This window comes from Anser brachyrhynchus, assembly GCF_964034855.1.
Source record: "Anser brachyrhynchus genome assembly, chromosome: 16".
NCBI lineage: Eukaryota > Metazoa > Chordata > Aves > Anseriformes > Anatidae > Anser > Anser brachyrhynchus.
Window position 1 is genome coordinate 13,745,391 of NC_137734.1, and position 19,374 is coordinate 13,764,764.

The 19,374-nt window shown below is 43.8% G+C and overlaps 1 protein-coding gene across 40 annotated transcripts in view; it reads left to right on the top strand.

Moving 5' to 3' along the window:
• LOC308178992 (uncharacterized protein) overlaps nt 1-19,374 on the top strand; it is a 383,170-nt gene that overhangs the window by 343,493 nt on the left and 20,303 nt on the right. For 26 of the 40 annotated variants that reach the window (XM_080558356.1, XM_080558379.1, XM_080558394.1 and 23 more), the window contains 7 exons: nt 521-907; nt 1,908-2,118; nt 7,117-7,221; nt 8,810-8,856; nt 8,959-9,030; nt 14,046-14,108; nt 17,548-17,706. The gene's annotated coding sequence lies outside the window, so the exon portion shown is untranslated. Of the gene's footprint in view, nt 1-10; nt 908-1,907; nt 2,119-7,116; nt 7,222-8,809; nt 8,857-8,958; nt 9,031-14,045; nt 14,109-17,547; nt 17,707-19,374 lie in introns of all 40 variants that reach the window. The other 14 variants (XM_080558354.1, XM_080558376.1, XM_080558357.1 and 11 more) reach the window with 2 other exon arrangements.

The following is a 19,374-nucleotide window of genomic DNA, read 5'->3' on the forward strand; positions in this document are numbered from 1 at the left end:
TTTAATCTAGATTCAAGTGACTGTTCTCCTCCGCGGTACATCTGCCTGTGGGTAGAAACTGAGAGCGCTGTGAAATGAGGTCCTTGTTCCAATCACAGGAAAGTGTATAAATCACACAAATGATTCTTATGAATAATTCTCCAATATCTTGTTACTCATCCCCCAGACATAACAATGTAGCAGTGCTAGTAGAAATTTTCTTCTGTAAACATATTAAGATGAAAATGAAACATCTTTGGATCTGCTTTCAAAAAGGCAAAAGCAAAACCGAAACTGTTGAAATCCTGTTAATGAAAACTTCATTGAATTTCACAGCCCTTATTAATTTTTTTAAAACAAACAAAAAATCCTAAAAGTTCACTTGTTTTTACAGCCAGCAGCATTTTCTGTTTGTTTCTGTGTTTAAGAAAAACAAAAATTGATCCAAGTTACTTGGTTCTGCCTTATTCAAAGTTATTGTTTTGAAATGAGACATTATTTTTGTTGAGCAACTAAAAGTGGTCATTTCTATTCCGTATAGGCTTGGACCTAATACTTCATAAAAGCTTCTTCTCTGATGGGGTGACAACTTGAACACTACACAGAACCGTGGAAGGCGTTCTGTATGTAATTTATGTGCCTGGGCCATGTTCTGAGTCCATACACCACAGAGAAGGAGAAGCTAAATCAATCACGAGTGATTTCCTGTGAAAGCCAGATCACATCCACCACCCATTTGCTCTTGGCTGGCTGAGAAATGACTATTGGGTCATGCTGAAATGGGGGGCAAAATCTTAGCAATGTGCTGCACACAACGGAGCCTCATTTCAGCTTCATTTCCAGAGGTCCACAGGCTGTGGCGGTTCCACGTAGCCCAGCAGTGTCTGGCACCTGCACTGTCTTCTTGGCTGCTGAGCTGGTGCCAGAGGTGGGGAAAACTTTTTGGTGGCAGTGGGGATAGTCTAGGCTTAAACGTTTTCTGATCTGCAGAAAAATACTGAGAAAAATGCAATTAGTCTTCAGTTATAATGTGAATGTGGAGATAAGCTGGAGAAATCCGAGTTTGCAGTGGAATATTAGATGCAGAATAAATGTTTTCCATTCACTTGCTTAATATTTCATACAGTCTTGGAAATGTTCCGCTGCCTGACCCTCATGTTTGCAGATTATTTCTACATCTGTCTCAAAGCCGTACCCTCGTCAAATGGACCAAGCAGCTAGTTTCTTAGTTAAAATAACAATAATAAAGTGTACGAGCACCCAGGCGTGCTGAACATCCCATCCCCATAGCTCATTCTCAGCTCAGAAGGCTCAGCTACTGCCCCGTGCTCGCAGGCAGAAGGAGCACACGGCATGTGCTCGCTGTTGGGTTTTCCTATTTCTTCTTGCTTCATATAAACATGAAATTCCATATGGAGCTTTTAATGGTTGCTTGGAAATTGGATGTCGGTCACCCCAGAGGGATGCATTGGCATTCTGCACCTGATTGCATTTCTCTGTTCTCCCCCAGAGGACGAGTCAAAGGTTATGGTTCAGAGGGGAAGGACTTTGTCGACAGCAGGTTCTCCTCAAGTTGAGAGGAGGATTTTTCGCTTTAATAGCATAGAGTAGGATGGAAATTGTTGTTTGAGTTTGCGTATGTGAATTTAGGAACCTGATCCAAAGTAAACTGACATGAACAAGAAAGTTGATACTGACTCCAAAATAAGTTGTTCCCATCCTAAACATTGGAAAGGGGAGTAAAGCAAAACAAACAGAAAAGAAGCAGTTCAGAGCTAGGCACTAATTTCCATCTCTCTTTTGTTTTCCACACTTGTTTAAGGAAAGCAAAAAATTGCTTTTCTGAACTTTAATATTTCTGAATACCTTTTTGAAAACTCCAGAAGCTGAAATATTTTCAACTTCCCTTGTAATTCTGTTCCCTTCAGTGTGACCTTACAGCGGTGCCATTCCCTCACCGGGCGGTGGCATGCAGCGGTGACATTCCCTAACTGCCCGCAGTGGATCTAGCACGCAAGTCCAAGAGCCCACGAGTCCAAGAGAGTTCACAGAGCACTTCTCCACCCTGCTTTGGTGCAGGTTCCTGAGCCGATATCGCTGTGCTACGTACTGCTCTTTGTATGTGCAAGCTCTCCTAAGGTGAGTGTGACTCACTTCCCCGGTGTGATGTAAGGATGCTCTGGGCTCCATTGCATTAGTCACACATTTGCTAGTGGTTCGCAGGATAATGCTGTGCCACGTAACAATTTCATAGCTGGGGAGTTCAAGGAGAAGAGGACGAGGTCCAGGTCCCCTGCACACAATTCTCCTAAGGGGCCTGGACCTATCTGCATCAGCCTGGGTCACAGGGGGATGGTTTATATTAAAATCTCCTACCTGACTCCTCCAAAATGCAGCACAGTGCTCCGGGATTCTTGGCCTTTCAGTGCCTGCAGCGGTAGTTATACAGAACGTACGGGTAGGAGACCGAGCGCCAACATCTGCTATTGAATCTGAGCTGCTAAACTATGACTCTGCAAGTTATTTCAATAAATCTACTCTTTTAAATTTAATGAGGGAACCGAAATCTGTCCTTGGATCTGGATGATGCTGTGTGAAACAATGATGGCCAGTTAACAGCAGTATTTCCAGTTCCAAGGATTTAGAAATCATGAGTCAGGCTTTCCAAACCTTAGAAATAATGAAATATGTTTTTGAAAAGAATATTTCAGGCTACATTCAGTTTCTGCTTTCTCAATTTTTTGGGCGCAATTGCTTCACTTGTAAAGTTTTTCAGCAAGAATACATGGTTTCTAAGATTGCTTTTTAAAATGAAACTCAGCTTCTGACATATTTCTGTGTTCTAGATCTAGGCTTTAACAGCAAGACCAAACATTCCTCGTAAATTTATATGTGCTAACAAATGCAAACTCCTTGCCAAATTTTATATCCCCCAGAATATGCAAGGAGTGTCAGAAGTGAAAAATAAATCTGTGACAATTTCCTAGTTCTGTACTATGGGTTGCACAATTTTAAGGCAAATGTAGATCATATGCAGATTCTGTTACACTGGTTTCATTCAAAGATAACTTCACTGCTGTCAGCTAGCCAGTGATGTCTGCTCTAGCCTTTAAATGTGATCACTGAAAATTCAAGATATGTAGGAAATAACTCTAATAACCTTTTATTATTATTTGTCTCCTGCATTTCTATGGGGATTACCTTGCTTTTTTTTCATTTCTTTTTACTTTTAAGTTTTCATATTTTATTTTGAATACCCTTTCCTTCATTGGTGACAGCTAAAACTTGAAAAAATGAAAATTGAGATTCATAACAATCACCTAATGGCTGAGGCCAAGGCTGTAATGAAAGCATCAGTCATCTTGAGGCCTGAGATAAATTCACTAGAATTAATAAATTCACTGTAACTGGCAAGGAAGGAGAACTTGCCTTGTGATCCAGTTGCTCTGGCCTTATGTGATTTTATTGTAAGACTGCTGTTGCATTCCCAAGGTCTTTTAAGACTGGCACTCACTTCTGATAGACTGTATATTGTTCTCCCTTTAGAAATGTGCTCTTTTTAGTATATTTGCATGGGAATTTCCGAACAGACCCAATCCAGCTCAAGCCCGGCATTATTAACACAGGCAAATCTTACTTCTCACCCAAAGAGAAGGTCCCCCGTCACTGCAGTGTCCTGCACCCCGTGGTGTTTGTGTCCCACTGCATACATGCGTGCAAGCAGGGCTCAATCCGCAGCACGAGCAGATTGCTCTAGCTCTGTTGATGGCAAAAATAAGCCTCACTTGACGTCAGTTGTAGTTATAAAACTTTCCAGATACTGAAAGCTTAACTGCTTCTCTGGTATATGAGCTTCATGGAGTTTGGTGGAGTTTGCAGGAGCTTGCCTGCTCCAAGGACTTACGCCAGTGTTTTCAGGAAAGTTTTTTTTAAAAATGTGTTTTTCAATTGTTAACCATAATTGAGATAATATTGCAAAAACCTCTGTAGCTTATTGACCTGACAGAGTGTAAACAGCTTTTTGGAAGCCTCCTGATATGAAATATTCCAGTCTTTGTATTGTTCTTGTACATGAATTGCACAGAGAGAATAAGCAATAAAATACCAGATGGATTTCCTTTGAAACATAATTACTGTCCAGGTGCAGACCCCACTTTTCATAGTCAAAGATTTCCATCATTTTAATGGGATTCTTTTAAGTCACAGTATCAGCGTCCCCTGACCTGAACCATCAGGCAGAGTGCCCCGCATACGGTAAGGGTGAACGAAGAAAGGGGTTCACCTCTCAGTCCATTTTGGCCACTGATATTTTTCCTGAGACTGGCAGTCGAGATGCCTCTTGGTGCCCATCCTGGCAGAGACTTTCTCCAGGGCACACATCTGGCCAGAGGGAGCTGTGCTGAAACTCATTTCTTCTTTGCGCAGAGCCGGGCAAGAACTTTTTTTTATTATTATTATTTTTTCTCCTCTTTTCCTTTCAAGGGAGCAGAGCAATAAAATAATAATAATAATAATAAAAGGCACAGCCAGTCTCCCCTCCCATTCTGACATGTTGAGTGCCAAAACTCAGATCAAGTCTTTAAGGCGAAGTGAGAAGGCAATGAAAACAGGGGCTTTATTATAAAGGCAGGGCTGTGAACTTTTTAACTCTCGCACTGCTCCCGGATGTGACTCTTCACACTGCACACAGCTGCTGAACGCTTCCAGCGACTGTGGGTGGTGGGTGAGGAAAGGGGAAGAGGTGGTTTAGCTATGCACAATATTTCCCATAAGAAATAAAGCAATAGAATCTCACCTCACTGCCTGTTTTTCCACATATATTGAGACGGGAATGTATTTATATAACCCTATTAAAAGGGAACACTCAGTAGCAAACTCAGTCTTTAAATAGCTACTGTTCTGCATACTCCAGTCTCCAAACTCCTCAGTTTCAACTCACACCCACTTACATTCTTTTGACATATTTCTCAGGTTTTTTGTGACTTTGGGGTCAAATCCAAAACTTACTGAATGCAGTTGAAAGACACCCTCTGAATTCAGTGGAATTTGGATAATACTCTTAGAGCTCAGATACCATGCTGATAAATGCAATAAATTACATAGACAAAAGTTGCCCATTTTGGGCTAGTTCCACTTCTACGGAAGCAAATGGAACTGTTGCTATTGACTGCCACAGAAATCGGTTCTGGCCCTTCTCTGTTGGTATTTCAGCAGCTCTGAAGACGTGTTACAAAGAAGGGGAATATCTCTGTCTCCCATTTACAGATGAAAAAACTGAGGCACAGAGCCATGATTACGCCTGTGGGTCAGGCAGGCAGTGCAGCAGAGCTAGAATTAGACCCAGATACCAGTCCTTGGACCACCCAGTGGAAAAAGAGCCTGTTAGCTGCTAGCCATCCTGTGGACTGCTGGTGCTACCAGGTCCTACCGATGCCAGCAGGAGTGGAGGGCAACCAACATCCTCCCATAAATCATTGAGCGTTAATAAACTGAGCAGCTCTTCAGAAGTATTTTGTTTTTACCACCAAGATGCATTATTTCATCCTTTTTTTTTTTCCCTCAGAATTCATATTTTCCCTTTGACTCCTGCTATTTTGGTTCCATTTAGCAAATACATTCTTGTGTTTTTTTTTCCCCTGTGTCCCTCCAGCCACCTTAGTTTGCCTTTTTTTTTTCCTTCTTTCCCTTAAAAACTTTTTTCCTCATTCAGTGCACTAAGTGGATTTACGACCCATTTAGGCAGCTTACAGTGGCATTGCTTTTACAGTTCAGAGGCAGAAGGGCCATAAAAAGATTTACAGTTACAGCAAGAGTCGGTTGCATGGAAGTTCGAGATCCAAATTAGACAAAGGGAGCGGGGCTGTGTGAGTGGCCAGTAAAAGAAGCTTGGAAACAAAAACAAATGGAGCTGCTGTTAGAGGAGGAGGTTGGGGTGGGGGGAGAGAAAGAGGAGGAAAAACTGCCTGTTAACTTCATGTTGCTATTGCAACAGCTCTGTTAATTCTGTTATATAAAGCCCTTTTTCCTCCTTTTTTTCCCTCTCGCTCGATGTTGTTGTTGGACAGGTTTCCTCTGCAAACACAACTCTCAAACTGGAGAGCAGCAACTTCACACAGTAGTTGAGATCCCAAGGCAGATATTCCCAGGATGTTGGCAGCTGCTTTTGCTGCTGTTGCTGGGACTCCAGGATGCAAACTCCAGAGAATAAAACCTAGCGGCGTAACGACTGGGACCAGTCAGAGCGGGGGACTTCAGGTTGAATTGCACAAAGTTAATCTGACTTTTAAAAGAAGCTAGAAATTGGGAAAAAAAGACATTATCCTGTCCCCCTGCTAGAGTATTCCTGCTAACTTCAAAAGAAACAAGACCAGGCTTGACCAAATCCGTAACGAGCTGAGACAAAGGGGAGATTTGCCACCGACACCAAGGGAACGTGTCTGGGCACAGAAAGGGAGACTGGAGCTGGAGTCTGCAGGAGGTCAGGGCTGAGCTGTTGTGAGCCCCAGACCATATGCTGTGCTGTCAGAGCTACGGGCAGAAACTGCTTTGGAAAGAAATGTGTCCTTAAGGGCAGTGTGAAAGGATGCCACATTTGTTTGGGTCTATAGATGTGGTCAGCCAGATGGGTACAGATACTCACATCTGCTCTGTGGGGTCAAGCTTTGATGCAGGCCAGTTATAGTCTGTACCGTGGCACTGCACCTGTGCTATTAAGGTTTTTTTGAGGATGTGAGCTTAACAGGTCAGGAATAACAGCATGCTAATGCAGCATCAGGGCTTGAAACTGGTTGAAGCGAGGGTGAAGCAAGCACAAGGCTGTCTGCACTCACCCACAGAGACAGGCTCTGTTGGAGTGCAGCAGAATGGCTCCAGTAAGGTCTCCAGCAAGCCTATATTTGACTTATTTACTTCACCTTGTAGGGCCATTATTGTAGCTATGTAAGTATATGGTCTGGAAACAAGCATAAGCAAGCCATATGTATAAGAAAGACAATATTTCTCAGTTTTGCTGCAAGTGCTCGTTTATTTTAGATAGTTGGAAAGCATGCTATTGTTTTGTTTTTCTTCTCATTGACACTGTATTTATTCTGCTGCTCCCATTCCTAACCAACTTCCTGCTCAAAATATCGCCTTTAGTTCCACATAGATATGGCGCTCTTCGTTTCCTGAAGCCGTCACGTAGCGATGCAATCGGATCACCTTCTGGGCTCCACTCACTTGGTGCCTGCATTTCAGAAGCGGGTGAGCTGTCTCTTAGTTGCTTTATTCTTAATTTCTGTTGGTGATGGGGAGTTTGTACTGCCTCATTTATTGTGTGAGCTTCACTGGTGAAGTTCATGACATTACCAGTTCCCCTGGACCTTTGTTTTCTTGGCTTTTTGGCTGTCCTTTGCTCGCTGTGTGCTCATAGCTCTCTGGTGAGATTAGTGTTACTCTCTTTGTGGAGAGGTGGAGAGGACACTGGGATCCTCTGGATGAAAAAACACTTCATAATGATGCACTTTTAATCCTTGTTCTTTTCCCACATTCTCACACGGATGCTAACACTCAGCTTTCAGGCTATCTATAAGAGGAAAAAAGCAATCAGAGTGCTTTCCCCTACATCTTTTTTAGAACTAGTTCTTCCTTCCTCAGACGAAAGATCTCCTACTAAGATGAGTGGTAATACGTTTAAAAGCTTTGGCTGGCGTTTCGCTTTCTAGATGAACAAGCAGCCAGCTTCAGAGAGAGGCTTCAGCCTAACCCTGAAATGAAATATCGCCCAGGCCTCTATTAAAATGTAAAAGCAGACTGACGATAGCCAGACGTGCATCTCCTGCCCTCTTCCTCTCTCCTCCTCTCAAGGGCAAGGCAGGAACGCAGCCGTCCCCCTGCAAGCTCAGGCCCGTGAAGCGCGCGCTGCTGGGCTGCTCCCTGCACCTTCGCAGCGCCGGGCTCTGCTGCTCGGCTGTGTCAGCAGCCTGCCAGCTGGCTCCCTGTCCAGCCCCTGGTGGGTGTGCTGCACAACCCTCAAGTGACCAGTCATCTGGGACTCCGATGGATTTCTGCGGGTACCACTGGAGGTTTCCAACAGGACACTGAACCGTTACAGTTCTGCCGTGTCAGGGCTGTTCCTCCCTCTTTTGGACTCGATGATCCTTACGGGTCCCTTCCAACTCGGGCTATTCTATGATTCTCTCTCCTCCTTTTCGCATCCCTCCCTTGCTCTCGCCCTCTCCTCTCTCCTTCTCCCCTTTCTTTTTCAATTCAAAGGGCCTTGAACTCCTGGGAGTGATTTGACAGATGAGGGAAAGCATTGAAATGGAGAAAAAGAGTATATTTTATGAGCAGTGGTTCAAATGTATTCTTTGGGTCCTATTTTTTTAACGTGAATATGGTTGTGTGGACAATAAAGCAATTTCCATGAAAAATTGCTACAGTGGTAAACTGCATCATTTTGGGGGGAAAAAGATTGCGAATGAATACGGTCTTTTTTGATACATACCAGGTCTTTATTTCAGGTAGATTTTTCCTCTTGTTCCCTTCTTTTGTTCTTTTCCTTTTTCTTCTATATTTAGACAAGAAAAGATTTATTTATTTTTTAAACAGTCATACAGTAACTTTCAGACTTCTTTATTATGATTCTATTCATTTTAAAACCAAATCAGTGTTTCCAATTCGATTGGTAAAAACCTGAAAAACACTTCGGAAACATTTTGAAAAAATGTCTACTACTCTGAGATTCTTTACAGAACAGAATATGCATTGCCTGGAGGGTGGGCCAACTGTCTTCTTTCTCCATAAAGCAAATAGAAAGAATTTTAAAAGGTAAATTTTAATGATGTCACAGGTCAATACAGCCCGGATGCAATGCCAGGTCTAAGATCATCAGAAAAGGTAAGTTACTTAATTTTTCCATTGAAAAAATGGGAATTGAGCTTGAAATTGTTCAAGCTCCTTCCCCCTCTTGTTTTGCCTTGCCCTTAACACCTCCTTCAGAACTGAAGATGAGGACCGTGCAGGCCTGCAGAGGACTCAGGTGCCCTCCGTGCCCCCCTCCTCCATCCCCAGGTGGGTTCCCCTGTGCCAGGTGACGTTTGGGTGCAGGAGGTGCTGTCGCTGCCTCCAGCCCAGCAGGGACATGCACAGGGCAAGTCCCTCGTCCATAGCAGGGCTCAGGCCGTCCAAGCGAGCTGCCTATCAGCAGTGACTTTTACTTAACCTAGGAGGCCCCCACATCCCCTTTAAGCTGTTTTCGGCCGTGTCTCTGAGTGTGTAATGTGCTCCGTAAACAAATAACCTGTGTTTTTGTAACTGGGTCAGTAGGAGCTGAGCTGTACTTCCAGCACAGGACACGGGGAGGAAGCGGTGGGACCAGGAGCAGAAGGGGAGACAGCAGCAGCCTCAGACCCAGGGGACTGTGAGGAAGCAAAATAGGGATTGCTGCCAGAACAAATGCAGAGCCCTTTGGGAAACCATCCCAAGGTTGGAGAACAAAGAGGGACGGGAAGGCACAAGTAATGGGAGACCTCCAAGGGAGATGTCTGTCATGGGCAGGTAGCTCCAGCAAGGCTTTGCCCCTACCTCCAGGTGGCACGTTGCCATCTTGCTCTGTTATCACACCTCTGAGGAGGTTGTCTCCAGACACTGAGCCCAGAGCCTCTGGAAAGTAAAAAGCATGATGGAGTATTGCCAAAATGAGTGGGGGAAAAAAAGAGGTGCATTTGCTTGAAAATAACAGCAACTTTGTACATCTCCTTATGTGGTCCAACTTCGGGGCTGGAATGAGGATCCTCAAAAGTATTTATGTGGCGAAAGGTCCGTGAGGTCTCGTCAAGGCACAGTGTTGTGTTAGAGAGAGCAACATCTGGGAAAATTCCTGGGCCTGTTTCCTCCCAGGTTGATCTGCCAGAGTTTATGGCCCTCTGACTTGTTTTTTAAATTTTCCCTTCCAGATTTAAATCGTCACTAAAAGGGCACATCTCGACTTCTGTTTACTCAAAAACAAATTAAAAAAAAGTCTTATTTTCACTCTTTGATTTCTCTAGGAATTTTAGTGTAATTAGTCTTTTTTTTTTTATTCTACAAATGACTGTGCTCAGCATTGTTTTGGAATAGTTATTAGTAAACTGCAGTTCCAAAACCTGCAGGCGGCACCCAAGAGCACTAAATATGATTTCTCCAAGCTGTCTATTTTGATCGGCCAGATTCTGATCTCAGTCACTTTACGAAGCTTTGTTGGCTGATGTAGATGAGAATCTGGTCCTTTATTTTAGTAAAATGAGGCTTCACTGATTTACAGATGGAAAAAAAAAATAAAAATCTGTCACAGCTTCTTTTTCCCTAGAGTTGATGACTTCATTTTGCTGTTCAGCGGTCCATGGAAGGCTTTTTGGGTGCTGGCTTTAGGAGTGGGTATGGTAATAGAGACCTCTCGTAATGAGCCGGGGAGCTGCGGAGTCTCACCCTCATTGACAGGAGCAAGAGAAATGGCTCACGGGCGAGCTGAAGCAAAATGTGCAGTTACAGGGATACAATAGCGATACAGCAGCTAAGATATCCTGCCAAAACGCTGTCTAAGTAGCCATTAATGGACATCTGAGTTTTGTTAAATAATTAATGTGTCTGTTGTGTTTTTTTCTTATAGATCTTTCAAGGAATTTAGTTTCTATTCCTTTGCGTTTAGTTTCTGTTCCCTGAATTGCTGCTTTTGATCCTGTCTTCTCAAGCATTTATAGACACTGGCTGTAAGGCCGTTTTCTAACAGTAGCTCATGTCTGTTATGGCCAGAAACCATTTAGCCCCAGTTTGTAAGGAGGATACTTTGTTCTCACGGTGTAGTTAGGAAACTGAGGCATAGCCCACTGAAGTGGATTTGCCACTGGCCTGTAAAATAGGCAAGAACAAGTCTTGTCCTGTGAACAACACAAAGGAAAACTTTAACAGAGCTTTAAAAACTACTGAATGAACTGTATGAATCAAGGAGGTCTTGGTAATACTCTTTTGTCCATCTCTGCTTGTGAGAAGTGCCTGTTCTGATACCGTCCATACCGAAAACACCGGCAGGTTTCACTGGCTTTGCAGTCTCACTTTGCAAAATCCTGCGAAGCAGAAATCTCAGATAACCGATGGGGTGTGGAAGTGCTGGTAAGAACCAGTCCCCCAGAACATAACTGGTCCTTTCCTCGGTGTTTCTGCCATTGGGCTGGCTGCCCCAGGTGACTGGAGGAGGCTCCCTTCCTGGTCACTCCCAATGCCTGAACACCTGGGGAATTTTCTCCACCTTCCTCCAAATCCCCGGCTATCAGTAAGAGAAGGATGCTGGATGCAGTATAGCAACTTGTTTTCTTATCTTCTTATCACTGGTTATTTTCCCTGAGTGTCCAATGACCACTTAGGCTTCAGCTTGTGCTTCTCAAACCAATATAATCCTAGTATTAGTGGCTAGATCAAACACTTCCCGAAGACCGGGGAGTAAGCAGAGCTGACTTTTTGGTTTGGCCGTTGCTGAACGTGGGGGATAGTCACCAACTGCAGCTGCAGATGTGGGTGTGGATGCGGCCAGGGAAGGCTGATGTGCAGGGGGTTGGAGGCAGCTGCTGGCTGGGACCACTCAGCACCTTGTGGGGAGCACAGCGCCCGGCACGCTCCCAAAGGCAGCTAGGAGCGAGCTTAGCTCCGAACGACGGCCAGTTCTCTGAAAGAACCCAAACCTTTCAGCACATCCGCTTAGGACAAGGTGTTTTTCCTCTTCTGAAGCACAAAGGAAGGAAATGTATCTTCAGGAAATGTTTATTTTATCGCCGGATTGTCTGAAGCGATGTTTGACAATGCCCGGAAAAAAAAAAATCCCTGCAAAATTAATATAAAAATATGAGGGCTTATTGACAAATTGCGTGAATTTTATGAGCTAGAGAAAACACAATGTTCAGTCATGCTCTGTGCTGATGCCAGCAGCTAAGAGTGTGGCCGGGATGCCGTGATGCTGCAGCTGTGGTGGCTGACCCAGGGACCCCCCCTGGGCCAGGGGAGCCAGGAGGCAGGCTGCTGTCATCTCAGCTCTTCCAGTGTCTTAAAGCCTCCGTTAGAAAACAGAGCAAGCGAGGCACTTAGCAGTGTAAATGTTTACATGTTGGAGGGAGAGATGCTACTTAACACCTAACCCAGAGCAGTAACTTAAACCCCCAAACCTGTAGCCAGCCTCCCTCCTCCTTCGGGCCCTGGGAGATGTTAGTCACATTTCTTCTGAATATCGTGGCTGTGCTCCCCCTCCTTTTTTCCCACCCTTGTATTTCCTAGGCTAGGGGAGCTGTAGAGGAAATCTTGAAGGCAGCTGGTCTCTGGAAATGAAACCTATGAGATTTAATGCCTTGAGTAAGGCTGAAGGAGTTAAAAGAAAAATAAAAGAGATACTTAATTTAGTTCCCTAAAACAGAGCTCTGCCCTGTCCCCTCCTCCCATGCACGCACCACCGACACCCTACCACAGAAAACAAAACCCTCGGTTATTGCATAAGCCCAGCCCAGCATGTCCCTGCAGTCCGCCGCAGACCTATAACCTCCAGCTCCTCCAGGCTGGCTCCAGCCTGCTCCACTCCAAGTCTGAGTTGACTCAAATAAGCATGGAGAGAGGCTTCCACAGAAACCTCTAAATGGGCTTTAATGTCTCCCCACCGTAGGATTCCCGGAATTAATTTGCGTCTGGCTTTTGAAATCAGGGACGCTGTGTTAAGGAAGATGGATGCCCCTAAGAAGTATTGAAAAGAATGAAGGGATGACAGTGGTGGTTTATTTAGTAAGCCTGGCCATGGCTGCAGAGTAGTAAATGTGGTTGGTTGATTGAGATCAGACATATATATATATTTTTTTTTTTCCCAGTGGCAACGCCCACATAGTTTATTTATTTATTTTTCCCTTTCTCTTCAAGGCATCTAAAAACAACACAGTATTTTCTAAATCTCTGTGATTATAAATCTAGAAGGATGGCATTCTTGGTTTCCTCAGAGGCCAGGAGTCTATACCCACAGGAGACAGATGGGAGAAGAAGCCAGCAAGCTTTCTATATTATTGCACTGAATTGCAGGGACTGGTTTTGGCTTACACTGCGTGGGGGAACACAGAGTCTGCACGGAGCACCTCCATTTACTGCTTCCTCTGCGTGCCGCCAGGGCCGTATTGCTTACACTCCCTGTGCACAGTTACAGGAGAGGGAATAATGTCATGTCTGCTCTGCAACCATTTCCCCTGTCCTGCTGCTGGGATGTGGCCCAAGCAGATTAGAAGCGCTTTGTGTAACTGTGCAAAGCTGGGGTGAGACTCTGGGCTGGCTCAGCTCCGTTCTTCCCTTCTAGCTCTGTACCTTGTGCCAGCAGAATGGCTCCAGTTACTGCACGAAGTGAAGCATCCCCTTACTCTCTCTTGCAGGGCAGCAATGCCAGACGAGACTTTTGGGGACCCCCAAAATTATGGATAGGAAATAGAGACCTTTGCTTCAGGATGCGCCAGATTGTGCTGCAAAGTGTTCTGACGTTTAGAAGTTGAGTTTTAAAAGTAGGAAATTTAGTTTACATTTTTTTGTGGGCCACAAGGTCAGCTATGGGGTAAGATATGGATTTAGATTTACAGCAGTCTCTGAGCTTTGAAGAAAAAAAATAAATCAGGGGTGTTTGATTGTGGTGCTTTGCTTCATCTGGCTGCCTTGGGAACAGGGAGAAGGCTGCCTGTGGTGTTTGGGGGCAGCCCCACAAGGTCTCTGATCCTTCCTTCTCCTTCCTATCATTCACCTCCTCCCCAGCCCTACCAGAGTCAAATATAAACTTTCTTAAAATGAACACAAGATTCATTCCTCTTGACCAAGTCTGACTTCCCAGAAAATAAACAGTGATGGCAGAGCTGGCCAGCCCCCCCCTTCCGCTGCTGCCAGCCTCCTGAGAGGCAAGAAATGGAGCAGGAGTGATGCTGAGACTTTTGCAATAGAGAAATATATGCTAAGTAGAGGGAGCTAACCTAAGGGACTTCCTGGGGTCCACTGCAAAATTGCAATATTGCGAAGGGTCTTAATTTTCTCAGCTCTGATTTCTTTTTCAGATGTGTCCTGGATACCTGGACTCCACAGTTTCCCTGCCCTGATAAGGCATCCAAAGGAACCAGGTCAGTAGCACGTTGGTGCTATTGTAAGAGGGCTTTTTAGAGTTCAACACTTAAACAAAACTGATCAGGGAAATAGTTGATTCCTTTTTTTTTTTTTTTTTCTCCCTCCCCTGTTGCCCTTTGTTTTCTTTCTGTGTTTTCACTAAAAGAATCCTGTCTGCTGGGATGCTTCCTCCTTTGGTGCCCGGTAGCGTACTTGAGGCAGCAAAGCTTTGTGGTGCAGCTGCCCTAAAACCACAGGACCAACCATGACCTTTTGGACTTGACATCCAGGAGTTTTCGTAGATTCGCAACCCCACAGGCGCTCCCTGCTCACCCTGTAATTCCTTGGACACTTGTTTTGAGAGCAGTGTGCATGCAGGTTTTGCCTACGGTGCTAAAATGATTCTCCCTTACACAGCATGGGAAAGAAACAAGTGTAGACAAAATAATAAATACACCTGTATAGGGCTGACTCCTTTTCTTTAGCAAGCAGTAGATGTGCTGGGACCTAGGTCAGAGTTATCTGATAGGTCCCCGATCCCCTTTTCCTGTGCTTGTCATCTTCCCTAGCTCATGATGTTTATCTGACTCCTTTCCCAGGACAGGTATCTTTGATCTTGGCTGCCCTCACTGCTAAACAGTCTCTCTTGCAATGAAAGCATGAGCTTCTGATCCCCTCTAATCCCAAAACATCCTGTGCAATTGTGTGCATCTCTCAGCTTTCTTCATCTACTAGCAATACCTGCACTCACTCTCTCAATAAATAAATATGTGGTGCCTTTACAAAGCACCAAACCTGCTCTTGAGGGAGAAGACAGCTGAAATGTTCCCTCTGGGTGGCTGCTCACTGCAGCAGGAGTTGCACAGCACTGACCTCCAACACTCGGTAGATCTTGTTGCTTTGGCTCTGCTGATGTTCACAGCAGCCTGTACGAAGAAATACGAAATTAATGACGATTGGCCAAAGCTGTAAATTTATTACCTGCTACTGATAATGACTTAAAAATTTTAAAATATAAAAAGTAGGGGAAAAGATTTGTTTTCATGTTAGGTTTCTATTTGCTGCTTCTCCCCCCCCCCCTCCCCCCCCAATCTGCTATTTTCCACTATAACATTATCTATTCAAGCTAGAACAGATTACAGCTAATTGTTAGGCCCCTCTGTTTTTCCTTCGTACTGTTTTATCTCCTAAGCAACTTTATATGGTACAAGACAAATAATCTGGATTCCTGAAGGCAGAAACAAGGAGTGGGAGTCCGGGAAACTGCCTGCTGATCTAATGCAGTTTTTTTGCAAGTGTGGTTATGGTTAGAAACTCTAAATATGGCACCATGTTACTGTACACACGGTGACTGCACCCTGTGTGTCAATGTCTGAGTCACAGGAGTCTAATTTACTGACAAAAACATGTTTTACTACTCTCAGCTGTGAGGAGTCAATAGAGCTAGGAGTGAATGGGTTGAGCTCGCTGCATCGAGTGGTATCAACAAAGTGGCCGGGCTCGGAGCACATCTAGGATTTGCTGTCACTTTCTGGTTTTTTTGCTTGTTTGTTTTTGGTTTTGTTTGACTTCTGAACTGAACAAACTCGATCTGAATGTTACTGCCAGAAACTAAGTTATGGGGCCGTTATAATGCCTTTTTTTTGTTTTAAATCTTTTAAATAGGTATCCATAAAGGGGACTAGCTGGCATTCCTGTACTATACACATTCATCCTAACCTTTACTATTGACTGACTCATACAGCATGCATTTGCAAGAGTTATTAATGGAAAGTATTAAATTAATTTGGCTTAATATTTGGTAAATAGGGGGTGTCTTGTCTTTGTGCTTGAATTTGTGTTTCAAATGTCTGTGTTTGTGTTATTTATATTAATCTATTTCATGGGCTGCTTAATAATAGTAGCAATTAAGATAATAACAATAAATACTAATAATACTGAGCTCTTCTGCTTTTCATCAAAGGAGGTCAGGACTCAAGGGTATACCTCTGGGACTGGTATAATGTAGATGCGATCTCCTAGTATTTCTTTTTGTGGAAAGTCAGGAATATCATGCAAAGATCAGATTGCCTGTATTTTGGCCTCTGGAATGTCTCTTAGGCATTATAAATGCCAGTGAGAAACATAAAATTGGAAAGAAAACAAACGCCAGGACATTGAAAAATGTAACCACAAATACTGACCTATTTGTTGTATTTTTTTTTTTCTGATTTAGCAGAATGCTATTAATATTATAATTAAAGCTATTTTGTAGCCCGGGGGATTGAACACCTGGCTCTTATTAGAGCTGGATCCACAGAGTGTGGTGGAAAAAAAAAGACAAGAGGAGATGGCCCAGAGGAGAACACAAGAGGGCACAGTGGCACCTGTGGTGCACTTCTTGTTCACTGGATTTTGAAATGCGGAGGGCAGAGGTGAATTTAGGCCTATTTTTGCATGACATAAATAATTATGGTAGCTTTGTTGATGAGTTAGAGTAGTAAAAATGTAAATTTGTCAACTTGGAGTAGATTTTTGTACTAAAACATTTTTTTTGTTTAGTTACCAGGGTTAAAGGTAAAATGTGATGACTGTATCATCTGAGGGCAGCATGATAGCTACCCCACTGTGTTGGACAGAATTAACCTGGGCAGTCACCAGGACAGTTAGCCTGCTCTATTAAATAAGTATAAAAAGTGTGTTCCAGGCAGGTGCTTTTCAGATCCATTCCACCATTCTTCTACTGTATTGTGCTAAAGGAATCCAGTTCAGTGATTTCAGAAGTAAAGGGTATCAATGCCACTCATCAATTCCTGCTCAAGGAAGACTATGTTTCTGCAAAGCCTTTTTATGTGACTGATCGGCAGTGACCCAAGCAAAAGCAGCAGGCATTAATTGAGCCCTCAGCAACCTCACCCTAACAAACCTCTGAATTGGGTGGTCAGTGGTGAAAATTTCCATCTGAAAGAGCTAGTGCTGTAGACAGATATTTGGAAAGAAGCAGCACTGAAATAAGCAGGATCTTCTCCCAGATCCTAATCTGGAGTTTATAGGTCATGGTCTTCCACAGACGTTTAATTCAGGGTGAGTCCTGGGGGAGCAAACAGCCTCTTAGAATCATAGAATCATAGAAACACAAGGTTGGAAAGGACCTACAAGATCATCTAGTCCAACCGTCCTCCTATCACCAATACTCTTGTACTGCAGTCGCTGGCCTAGGCTGGACTTTGTGGAGGAAGAACTGGGGTCAGAACCAGCCCAGCCAGAGCAAGTGCAGCAAAGTCTGCCAACAGTTGTTTTTGGATTCATTCAGTCGCTGTTTCTGACTTTTGCAGGAGGTTGCACACCAGGCCTTTACTATGGGAATTGTGGTTGAAACCTCTGACCGCTGTAATGCATGACCTGACATTACTTCACAATTAAAAATGAACGGCAACCTTTCTTTTTTTTTTTTTCCTTTCTTTTTTTTTTGCAAAGAACTCCTTATCGTCAGGTCCCCAGTACATACTATTCGCCAGATAACTTCTCCCATCCCAACCATCTCTGGTGGTTTCCTACCCTGCCAGAAGTCAATCAATCTGTCATTGAACATGGAGCTGTGAAAGGAAGATGCGATACTACACTGCATGCAAAAAAGTAAGGAAACAAGATCATTAACATCTTAATATCCTGTCCTGACATCTCACAAATTATTTTAGACTTCATAGCCAATGTAAACAGGTTTGTTTTCAACTCCCCTAATTGCCTGCTAATTGAGAGCAGATGCAGGCCTTAACTTCCAGCAGATAAAGAACAGCCTCTTCTCTAGGGTTTCGCATCTATCATGAGGTCTCTGATGTATGCCTGTGAGCTTCCCTGGTTAGTGATGCTGAGGCAGAGAGGGATTGGAGCTGCTTCTCTTGAATCACGCCTGAAACCGTAGTGAGACGGGAGGGAAAACAGAGCTGTGGGACTCATCAGTAACATCATCATCATTATTGTTTCATTTTGTACTTCAGTGCACTTTCTGCAACAGTGTAGGTTTCCTTTTGGGGGGGAGAAGTTCTCCGAATTATAGATGGGTTTCTCGTTACGATAGAAATCACTGGATTTATGAAAAATGCATTGCTGTCATATTCCATTATCTACTTCCTCCCATGCTGCAGTTCTGTAGCTTGCAAGTCATTAGATTCTTTCTCAGAGTTCCTTTGAAATAATCCTTTCAAAAAACACTGTTCATTGGGTATGACCCCAGAGAGATACTGTCTGATACTAAAGCTCTCTTTTAGTTCTGCGAGGGAGACCTGTAACAACAAGATAAGTGCATGTATATTCCAAGTAATGTCTAGAGTTTGCTCCCTCCCATTAAACGCAATGGGAGCTCACAGTTCAAATGGCAGAATTTTGCTTTGTAAATGTAGGAGAAAATTTAGTTCAGATACATAGGTAAATTTGCATTTGGTGGTGATTTAATGTTCCATGGTCTGTTTTAGTTCCAACTTAAATATTACATTAAAACCAGCAATAAAAAAATAAAAAAATAAGAAGCATTCTGACTGCTGGGTTCAGAAAGAGCGGGTATGATTTTGTTGTTGCTGTCAGTGTAGCAGTGAGATGCCTTTTGCTTTTTCCTCTTCATATAGCAACTCAGCAGCAGCAGTTAAATAATAGCCCTCCGGTCTTTCTTCAGGACTGTTTTTGCAAATGAAAGCAGGAACTTCAAATCCTTGTGTTTTCCATATCACTTACAAGGTGTTTGTGAATTTTAAAATTTTTGCATCTATTCGCAAAAAAGCTGATGAGCATTAGTTAAGTCTTCTGGGTAAGAAGTACCCTTGGTGCAGGGAGGCTGCCTGGGTTTGTGCCATTGGGTTCAGAAGGTCATAAGAGGGTATAAAAAAAAAAGAAGGAAAAGAAAAGAAAGCGATAAAAATAACAGTTTGGTGGTTTGTGGATGATAAATGGGTAGAAAAAAGAGGGAAGAGTTCATATCCAACCCATGTCAGTCAGAAATACCTAAAAGCACCTGGCGTCTGGCTATTAAACATTGCTCAGTCCCAGAACCACAAAACCTTCAGGTTTCCACTCCGATTCCCTCACGAAGCCTCGTCCAGCCGCCGAGCCCGTTTTCCCTCGTGGGGCTGGCCCGAGGCCTTGCTGTGAACAGGGAGTCACCCTGCCAACATTATGGCTCTCTGGAAAGCTGCCATAAACCTCGCAGAACCAAGTCCCGGTCTAGCAGCGATGCAGGCAGTTTAACAGGAGGGCAGGGGGCTTGATGTCGGTAGCACGAGGCATAACAGAGTAAAGCAGTGGTCCATTAAA